Below are 10926 nucleotides of genomic sequence, written 5' to 3' on the forward strand. Positions count from 1 at the left end.
GAGTCTAGAAAGTTTCAAAATCGATATTCAGATAATTAGATATCCTTTGACCATGCCTGACGATTTACGAACCATTGTACGTAAATATATATATATATATGTGTGTGTGTGTGTGTGTGTGTGAAGTTCTATATATAAACATTGTTATATTTTATGATCAACAAATGTTAAAAATTGAGTATATTATAATTAGTAAATATGATATAATTAATAAATTGTATTATATTAAAATTTAATTATAAGTTTAAATATAATTGTTATATTAGTATTGTTATTCTAAATATTATTAGGATAATTATTAAAAAGAGTATTACGATTATTGTAATTAATAAGATTAATTAAACTAATTAGATACTTATATTAAATTAAAATGCGGATCCATAACAGATATATAAATACCCATATGAAACATATATCCTTATCAGTTTTATCTTATCTGCTTGTGAGTTTCTGTATACTTGTGAATCCACTACCGAATCCATCCAAATTTCCTTTGCAATCACTTTCAAACTTTTCATTCTTTTTAGTTTTTTTTTTATTTATTTTTTCTTTCGTTTCTTTCTTTCTATATATCTGTAATATCTGATTCATATCCTATCAAAAAAAAAAATATTCATTATAGAAAAACGAGAGCTTACAAGTAGTTAAGTTATATCAAACGATTTACAATATCAATTACCAATCACACATATCATTCTTCACTGCATTTTAAAAACAGAAAAATATAGTTACAGTGTTTCTCCCATCTCCCTCTTTCGATCTTGTTTCTGTTTAAACCGTCACTCAAACTATCACCTTTGCTATTAGTTCAACCCGACAAACCACACAACCATCTTTACCATCCACCACAACCATCGGCAACCAAAACCACCACTCTACCTCTTCATCCATCGCCTTTGTACACCATTTTTTTTTTGACAAGCACCATCTATCCACCTTCACTGGCCAACATCTTGGGTTCTCGTTTCTATACGATCAAACCCAACCAAGGAATCACCATCTTGATCATCTTACGGCTACTAAACAATTTCTGTTTCTTCTTATGTTCGAACACCACATAAAAACCGCCATTTGAAAACCACCATGAATCATTATGAGCATCTATTCTGCCGTAAGATCATCATCACCATAACCGAAACAAATCACCACTTCACTACTCTTGTGAAATTACTCTATCACCACCATCTTCTACCTCAAATACCAACATGTTCCACCACCATTAAAACCACCATTAAACCTATCACAGTTGAAAACCCATTTGAAACCTAACCACCTTTTATGTTTCTGCAATTCGTGAGTTCTTGTGTTGTTTTCATAATCAACTAACGAACCCTATTTAAACACCACCACAAAACAGCACCAAAGCCACCGCCACTGCTACTACACTTATATTACTATTATCGAGTTATAAGAGAAGATGATGATAATTATTGTGTTACGATGAAGCTATGATATCCTTTATTTTGCCTCGATCTGATTTATAGATAAAGGAATCGATACTGAGAAAATGGACGAGATTGATAATGATTAAGGATGATGCGTGATTTAAGGAGTTAACAAGAGTGATGATGGGATTGTGCGATTCCATTTGCAAAGTCGAGTAGGGTTACCAAATTCTGATCGTGACCTGCTTCCCTACCACGATTCCTTTTAGCTTATTTTGTTTCTAACCGTAACCCTTTTCTAGTATTTGGATCGGGCTCATTAAGTTTGATAACGGGTTTAATTAATTTATGCTGTTGGGCCGTAAATATTTTGGGCCGAGATCCATCTGATAATTACGGTTGGGCTGAAAGTTAATGGTGATAGAAATTAGGAAGATGAAAACATAAAGACGGTTTAATTGGAATTAAAAAGGATAAAATCAGATAAAATCAATTGGAGGAATGGTCGTGTGTGTTGTTGGGTGTGCGAGAGGTCAAGGGTTCGAGTCCCGTCTTGAGCTTTTCTTTTTGATGAAAGTTTTATAAGGGTTCGTGAATCCGAGGCCAACCTTATAATTGATCAATGATGTTATATGTATTTTTACTACAAAATACATTAGGTGAGTATATAGTCCCTTTTTGAACTTTAAATGTTTTGGGATGAGAATACATGCGCTGTTTTTATAAATGTTTTACGTTATGGACACAAGTGGTAAAACTAATTCTATGAGGGTTTGAATCAAAAATCCCCTAGCTTGGTAACTTTAACTATTGGTTTATGAACTGGTAGGCGCGAATCCTAAAGATAGATCTATCGGGTTTTACACCCCCACCCAGATGTTGTTCTAGTCACTACTAAACTAGAAGAACGGGTGTTTAGTACTTCGAGGTTAACGGAACGCACTTGATTCGGTGCACATATTATTATAACTCAGGGGTACACACTCTTGTTAAGGCTAGTTACCGGGTGCCCACTACTTAGAATGCTTTTCATACACTTGCGAGTGTATTATGTTTATAAACTTTAAATCTTGTGGTCCATAGTTACAACGCTGCTAGCATCAAACCTATATATCTCACCAACTTTATGTTGACATTTTAAAGCATGTTTATTCTCAGGTACAAGTTAAGTCTTCCGCTGTGCATTAGCTCATGTTAAGGACCTTACTTGGAGTCGATCATCGCAATGGGACCAACTGTTGAAGACGTCGTCCGGGAGGATAAGGACAGGTCTTTACAGTTACGATTTGATATATATAGGTTAAACCTATAACTCACCAACATTTTTTGTTGACGTTTAAAGCATGTTTATTCTCAGGTGAATATTAAGAGCTTCCGCTGTTGCATACTAAAATAAGGACAAGATTTGGAGTCCATGTTTGTATGATATTGTGTAAAAATTGCATTCAAGAAACTGATTTCGATGTAACATATTTGTATTGTAAACCATTATGTAATGGTCGTGTGTAAACAGGATATTTTAGATTATCATTATTTGATAATCTACGTAAAGCTTTTTAAACCTTTATTTATGAAATAAAGGTTATGGTTTGTTTTAAAAATGAATGCAGTCTTTGAAAAACGTGTCATATAGAGGTCAAAACCTCGCAACGAAATCAATTAATATGGAATGTTTTTAATCAATAAGAACGGGCCATTTCAGTTGGTATCAGAGCGTTGGTCTTAGAGAACCAGAAAATTTTCATTAGTGTGTCTTATCGAGTATGTTAGGATGCATTAGTGAGTCTGGACTTCGACCGTGTTTTCTTTAAAAATGATTGCTTAACATTTTTGTTGGAAACTATATATTTTTAACATATGAATATTATGTGATATATTAATCTCTTAACGTGTTTGATATTATGTGATAGATGTCTACCTCTAGAACAAGTCCCATTGACTCACCTAATAATAATGAAGAGTCAAATATAAATTGGAATGATTCATGGACTGATTCACAAGTTCCCGAAGAGGAACCGGAAGAAGAGTCAGAACCGGAAGAAGAATCGGAACCGGAAGAAGAATCGGAACCGGAAGAAGAAATAGAACCGGTGGGGGAAATAATAAAACGGTTAAGTAAAAGAGAATCCTCAACCAACCGACCAAGGTTAATTATGGTCAATGGTGTTTCCGCCAAGGAAGCAAAATATTGGGAGGATTACCAATTCTCTGATGAATCGGATTCCGACGAGAATTCCGATGATGTTATAGGGAAAGGGCATAAAAATAGAGAAATCTAATTCCAACCCCGATGAACTTTATATGTATCGTCAACCCCCGAAGTCCTTAAGTTGTAACAATGACCCGGGAACCTCTAAACCACCAGGTTTTTCTAAACCAATGTGGACAACGACTGCTCGTATTAGGGGAACATCATATATCCCTAGAAACTTGACAAAACGAACCAAAACTGAACAAGAAGAAACGAGCGAGTCGGAATAAGATAGTTGTATTCGTGTGGTGTAATATATGTAATATAGTGTGCTTATGCTTTATGATATATGTAAAAATTGCTTGTATTAATAAGTATTTTTTTATGAATCTAACTCTTGTCTATTTTACAGTATAAAAACACAAAATGGATAGACAACCCAATATTTTAAGAGACCTACCCGGAGACATGATTGATGAAATCTTGTCTAGAGTCGGTCAGAATTCTTCGGCACAACTATTTAAGGCGAGATCAGTTTGTAAGACATTCGAAGACCGTTCCAAGAATGCCTTGGTTTATAAAAGACTTTCGTTCGAAAGATGGGGGATATCACATTGGGAAATCCATAAGTTACGATGTGTTTACTTTGATGCATATATTGCGGGGAACCCAAATGCTATTTTACGCAATGGGTTAAGAAATTATTTTGACTCAGTATATCCGAATATAGGACTTCGTGATTTAGAAAAAGCGGCTAACATGCAACATAAAGAAGCATGTTATGCTTACGGGTTAGTAATGTTCGCTTCTCACCAAAGTGAGAACAAGAACATCGGGCTACAACTATTAAACAAAACGTTCCCATAAGTGACGGAGTCGGTAATTGGGGTAAGAAATGAGGTTTTTAGGTTATTACGAGACTGTTGGTCATTACGTAACCCTCGTCCCTTTGACGACGTTACAACACGCTGTCTTATCAACGGCCATAACGGTTATGTTCCATAAGACCAAGGATGGGAAGTAGTCCTAGTAAAACCAGAATGCATGACTTGTTTCTGGACGTATGAATTACGTGTCTTTATTGCCTTTGCTGAACGACTTGTGTACTAGCTAGAATTATCTTCACAATTATCTTGTATCAAAGTTATTGTGTGCTATATTTCATGCTTTATGTAAAATAAGCGGTATTGTAAGTTTGTAAAATATTGTATAAAAGTTTAAACGCGAAATATTATTACAATCAGTTTTTCATATAGAATTGTAGTAGTTGAATTGTATATTAGCTACTAAGTATGAACTTAACGGGTAGGTACTACCCGAATTTAAACTTATAAAACGCTAATATGAAGAAAAAGCTTTTATAAATGAGTTCATATTATGCTACGAAATACTATTAACTACTCTTAATATTCTGTATGATTAACTTGTTCCATTTGACTATTTTGAAGGAAATGGCACCGACTACTCGACACACCGTGAATATGAATGAAGAGGAATTCCGTATTTTCTAGCTTCAAACATAGCCGCAGTACAGGCTGCGCTACATACCAACAATAACCTTGGATCTAGCAGTACAGAAAATCGTGTAGGATGCACCTACAAAGAATTCACTGCCTGCAAACCTTTGGAATTTGATGGAACCGAAGGACCGATCGGATTGAAACGGTGGACCGAGAAGGTTGAATCGGTGTTTGCCATAAGTAAGTGTACTGAAGAGGACAAAGTGAAGTACGCTACACATACCTTCACAAGTTCTGCGTTAACATGGTGGAATACCTATCTAGAGCAATTGGGACAAGACGATGCGTACGCACTACCGTGGTCAGCATTCAAGCACTTGATGAACGAGAAGTACCGTCCCAGAACCGAGGTCAATAAGCTCAAGACAGAACTTAGAGGGTTACGAACCCAAGGATTTGATATTACCACGTACGAAAGACGATTCACAGAATTGTGCCTATTGTGTCCGGGAGCATTCGAAGATGAGGAAGAGAAGATCGACGCGTTTGTGAAAGGATTACCGGAAAGAATCCAAGAAGATATAAGTTCACACGAGCCCGCCTCCATACAACTGGCATGTAGAATGGCTCACAAATTAGTGAACCAGATTGAAGAAAGAATTAAAGAACAGACTGCTGAAGAGGCCAATGTGAAGCAAGTCAAAAGAAAGTGGGAGGAAAACAGTGATAAGAATCACCAATACAACAACAACAGCAATTACAACAATAATCGCAACAATTATCCCAACAATCGCAACATCAATCGCAGCTACAACAAACGGCCCAACAACAACAACAACAACAACTACAACAATCATCCCAACAACAATAATAACTGCAACAACAACAACAATCAGAAGCAGCTATGCCAAAGGTGTGAAAAGTATCACTCGGGGTTCTGCACCAAATTTTGCAACAAGTGTAAAAGAAATGGTCATAGCGCGGTGAAGTGTGAGGTCTACGGACCAGGGGTTAATAGAACGAAAGGAACAAATGGTGTCGAAACGAGTAATGGCGGAGCAAGTAGTGTCGGAGCAAGTTATGCCAATGTAGTTTGTTATAAATGTGGAAAACCGGGCCACATTATTAGAAATTGCCCGAACCAGGAGAACACGAATGGACAAGGCCGCGGAAGAGTTTTCAATATTAATGCGACAGAGGCACAGGAAGACCCGGAGCTTGTTACGGGTACGTTTCTTATTGACAATAAATCTGCTTACGTTTTATTTGATTCGGGTGCGGATAGAAGCTATATGAGTAGAGATTTTTGTGCTAAATTAAGTTGTCCATTGACGCCTTTGGATAGTAAATTTTTACTCGAATTAGCAAATGGTAAATTAATTTCAGCAGATAATATATGTCGGAATCGAGAAATTAAACTTGTTAGCGAAACATTTAAGATTGATTTGATACCAGTAGAGTTAGGGAGTTTTGATGTGATAATCGGTATGGACTGGTTGAAAGAAGTGGAAGCAGAGATCGTTTGTTACAAAAATGCAATTCGCATTATACGAGAAAAAGGAAAACCCTTAATGGTGTACGGAGAAAAGGGCAACACGAAGCTACATATTATTAGTAATTTGAAGGCACAAAAACTAATAAGAAAAGGTTGCTATGCTGTTCTAGCACACGTCGAGAAAGTACAAACTGAAGAAAAGAGCATCAATGATGTTCCCATTGCAAAAGAATTTCCCGATGCATTTCCGAAAGAATTACCGGGATTACCCCCACAGCGATCCGTTGAATTTCAAATAGATCTTGTACCGGGAGCTGCACCAATAGCTCTTGCTCCTTACAGACTCGCACCCAGCGAGATGAAAGAACTGCAAATCCAATTACAAGAACTTTTAGAGCGTGGTTTCATTCGACCAAGCACATCACCGTGGGGAGCTCCTGTTTTGTTTGTCAAGAAGAAAGATGGTACATTCAGGTTGTGTATCGACTACCGAGAGTTGAACAAACTTACCATCAAGAACCGCTACCCACTACCGAGAATCGACGACTTATTTGATCAACTACAAGGCTCGTCTGTTTATTCAAAGATTGACTTACGTTCCGGGTATCATCAAATGCGGGTGAAAGAAGATGATATTCCAAAGACTGCTTTCAGAACACGTTATGGTCATTACGAGTTTATGGTCATGCCGTTTGGTTTAACTAATGCACCAGCTGTGTTCATGGACCTTATGAACCGAGTGTGTGGACCATACCTTGACAAGTTTGTCATTGTTTTCATTGATGACATACTTATTTACTCAAAGAATGACCAAGAACACGGTGAACATTTGAGAAAGGTGTTAGAAGTATTGAGGAAGGAAGAATTGTACGCTAAGTTTTCAAAGTGTGCATTTTGGTTGGAAGAAGTTCAATTCCTCGGTCACATAGTGAACAAAGAAGGTATTAAGGTGGATCGGGCAAAGATAGAAACTGTTGAAAAGTGGGAAACCCCGAAAACTCCGAAACACATACGCCAGTTTTTAGGACTAGCTGGTTACTACAGAAGGTTCATCCAAGACTTTTCCAGAATAGCAAAACCCTTGACTGCATTAACGCATAAAGGGAAGAAATTTGAATGGAATGATGAACAAGAGAAAGCGTTTCAGTTATTGAAGAAAAAGCTAACTACGGCACCTATATTGTCATTGCCTGAAGGGAATGATGATTTTGTGATTTATTGTGACACATCAAAGCAAGGTCTCGGTTGTGTATTAATGCAACGAACGAAGGTGATTGCTTATACGTCTAGACAATTGAAGATTCACGAACAAAATTATACAACGCATGATTTGGAATTAGGCGCGGCTGTTTTTGCATTAAAGACTTGGAGGCACTACTTATATGGGGTCAAAAGTATTATATATACCGACCACAAAAGTCTTCAACACATATTTAATCAGAAACAACTGAATATGAGGCAGCGTAGGTGGATTGAAATATTGAATGATTACGACTTTGAGATTCGTTACCACCCGGGGAAAGCAAATGTGGTAGCCGATGCCTTGAGCAGGAAGGACAGAGAACCCATTCGAGTAAAATCTATGAATATAATGATTCATAATAACCTTACTACTCAAATAAAGGAGGCGCAACAAGGAGTTTTAAAAAAGGGAAATTTAAAGGATGAAATACCCAAAGGATTGGAGAAGCATCTTAATATTCGGAAAGACGGAACCCGGTATAGGGCTGAAAGGATTTGGGTACCAAAATTTGGAGATATGAGAGAAATGGTACTTAGAGAAGCTCATAAAACCAGATACTCAATACATCCTGGAACGGGGAAGATGTACAAGGATCTCAAGAAACATTTTTGGTGGCCGGGTATGAAAGCCGATGTTGCTAATTACGTAGGAGAATGTTTGACGTGTTCTAAGGTCAAAGCTGAGCATCAGAAACCATCAGGTCTACTTCAACAACCCGAAATCCCGGAATGGAAATGGGAAAACATTACCATGGATTTCATCACTAAATTGCCAAGGACTGCAAGTGGTTTTGATACTATTTGGGTAATAGTTGATCATCTCACCAAATCAGCACACTTCCTGCCAATAAGAGAAGATGATAAGATGGAGAAGTTAGCACGACTGTATTTGAAGGAAGTCGTCTCTAGACATGGAATACCAATCTCTATTATCTCTGATAGGGATGACAGATTTATTTCAAGATTCTGGCAAACATTACAGCAAGCATTAGGAACTCGTCTAGACATGAGTACTGCCTATCATCCACAAACTGATGGGCAGAGCGAAAGGACGATACAGACGCTTGAAGACATGCTACGAGCATGTGTTATTGATTTCGGAAACAGTTGGGATCGACATCTACCGTTAGCAGAATTTTCCTACAACAACAGCTACCATTCAAGCATTGAGATGGCGCCGTTTGAAGCACTTTATGGTAGAAAGTGTAGGTCTCCGATTTGTTGGAGTGAAGTGGGGGATAGACAGATTACGGGTCCGGAGATTATACAAGAAACTACCGAGAAGATCATCCAAATTCAACAACGGTTGAAAGCCGCCCAAAGTTGACAAAAGAGCTACGCTGACATTAAAAGAAAAGATATAGAATTTGGAATTGGAGAGATGGTCATGCTTAAAGTTGCACCTTGGAAAGGCGTTGTTCGATTTGGTAAACGAGGGAAATTAAATCCAAGGTATATTGGACCATTCAAGATTATTGATCGTGTCAGACCAGTAGCTTACCGACTTGAGTTACCTCAACAACTCGCGGCTGTACATAACACTTTCCACGTCTCGAATTTGAAGAAATGTTTTGCTAATGAAGATCTCACTATTCCGTTAGATGAAATCCAAATCAACGAAAAACTCCAATTCATCGAAGAACCCGTCGAAATAATGGATCGTGAGGTTAAAAGACTTAAGCAAAACAAGATACCAATTGTTAAGGTTTGATGGAATGCTCGTAGAGGACCCGAGTTCACCTGGGAGCGTGAAGATCAGATGAAGAAGAAATACCCGCATCTATTTCCAGAAGATTCGTCAACACCTTCAACAGCTTAAAATTTCTGGACAAAATTTATTTAACGGGTAGGTACTGTAGTGACCCGAACTTTTCCATGTTTATATATATTAATTGAGATTGATATTTACATGATTAAATATTTCTAACATGTTAAGCAATCAAACTTGTTAAGACTTGATTAATTGAAATATGTTTCATATAGACAATTGACCACCCAAGTTGACCGGCGATTCACGAACGTTAAAACTTGTAAAAACGACATGACGATATATATATGGATATACATATGGTTAACATGAGATTATGATAAGTAAGTATCTCCATAAGTATATTAACAATGAGTTATATACATATAAACAAGACTACTAACTTAAGGATTTCGAAACGAGACATATATGTAACGATTATCGTTGTAACGACCCTTAAATGTATATATATAATATTAAGATATATTAATATATCATAATATCATGATAATATAATAATTTAACATCTCATTAGATATAATAAACAATGGGTTAACAACATTAATTGAGATCGTTAACTTAAAGGTTTCAAAACAACACTTACATGTAACGACTAACGATGACTTAACGACTCAGTTAAAATGTATATACATGTTGTGTATTTAGATGTATTAAAATACTTTTGGAAGACTTCAATACATATATCAAAACACTCATACTTAACGAAAATGGTTACAGTTACTTTTCCATTCTTTTCTTTCATCAAGAATTCTAGTCGTATTCTTACCCGTATTATACACAGCTTCAAAATGTACTTACTATGAGTATATACCAATAGGAACTAGCATGGGATTCCACTATTGATTATGTCATGTATGACTAATCAATTTTAACTTCTACCATGAGCTAGTCAACTAACTAGAACTCCTTTTAACCCCACTCACCACTCACCAATTACCACTCATCATTCACTCCATTTCACTTCCAATTCTCTTTCTAATTCTCTCTCAACACACACACTATTATGAACGTATTTTTCCAGTAGTTAATCATCATCTTCATCAAAAATCACTTCAAGAATCAAGCTATAATCATCATAGGAAGAACACTTCAAGAACACTTCAAAAATCCCTTCAAGTTTACTAATTTACTTCCAAGCTTTCTAATCCATTCCAAGTAATCATCTAAGATCAAGAAACCTTTGTTATATACAGTAGGTTATCTTTCTTATTCAAGGTAATATTCATATTCAAACTTTGATTCAATTTCTATAACTATAAACTATCTTAATTCGAGTAAAAATCTTACTTGAACTTGTTTTTGTGTCATGATCCTACTTCAAGAACTTTCAAGCCATCCAAGATCCTTTGAAGCTAGATCATTTCTTGTCACTTCCAGTAGGTTTA

This window comes from Rutidosis leptorrhynchoides, chromosome 3 (assembly GCF_046630445.1).
Source record: "Rutidosis leptorrhynchoides isolate AG116_Rl617_1_P2 chromosome 3, CSIRO_AGI_Rlap_v1, whole genome shotgun sequence".
In the NCBI taxonomy this organism is placed as follows: domain Eukaryota; kingdom Viridiplantae; phylum Streptophyta; class Magnoliopsida; order Asterales; family Asteraceae; genus Rutidosis; species Rutidosis leptorrhynchoides.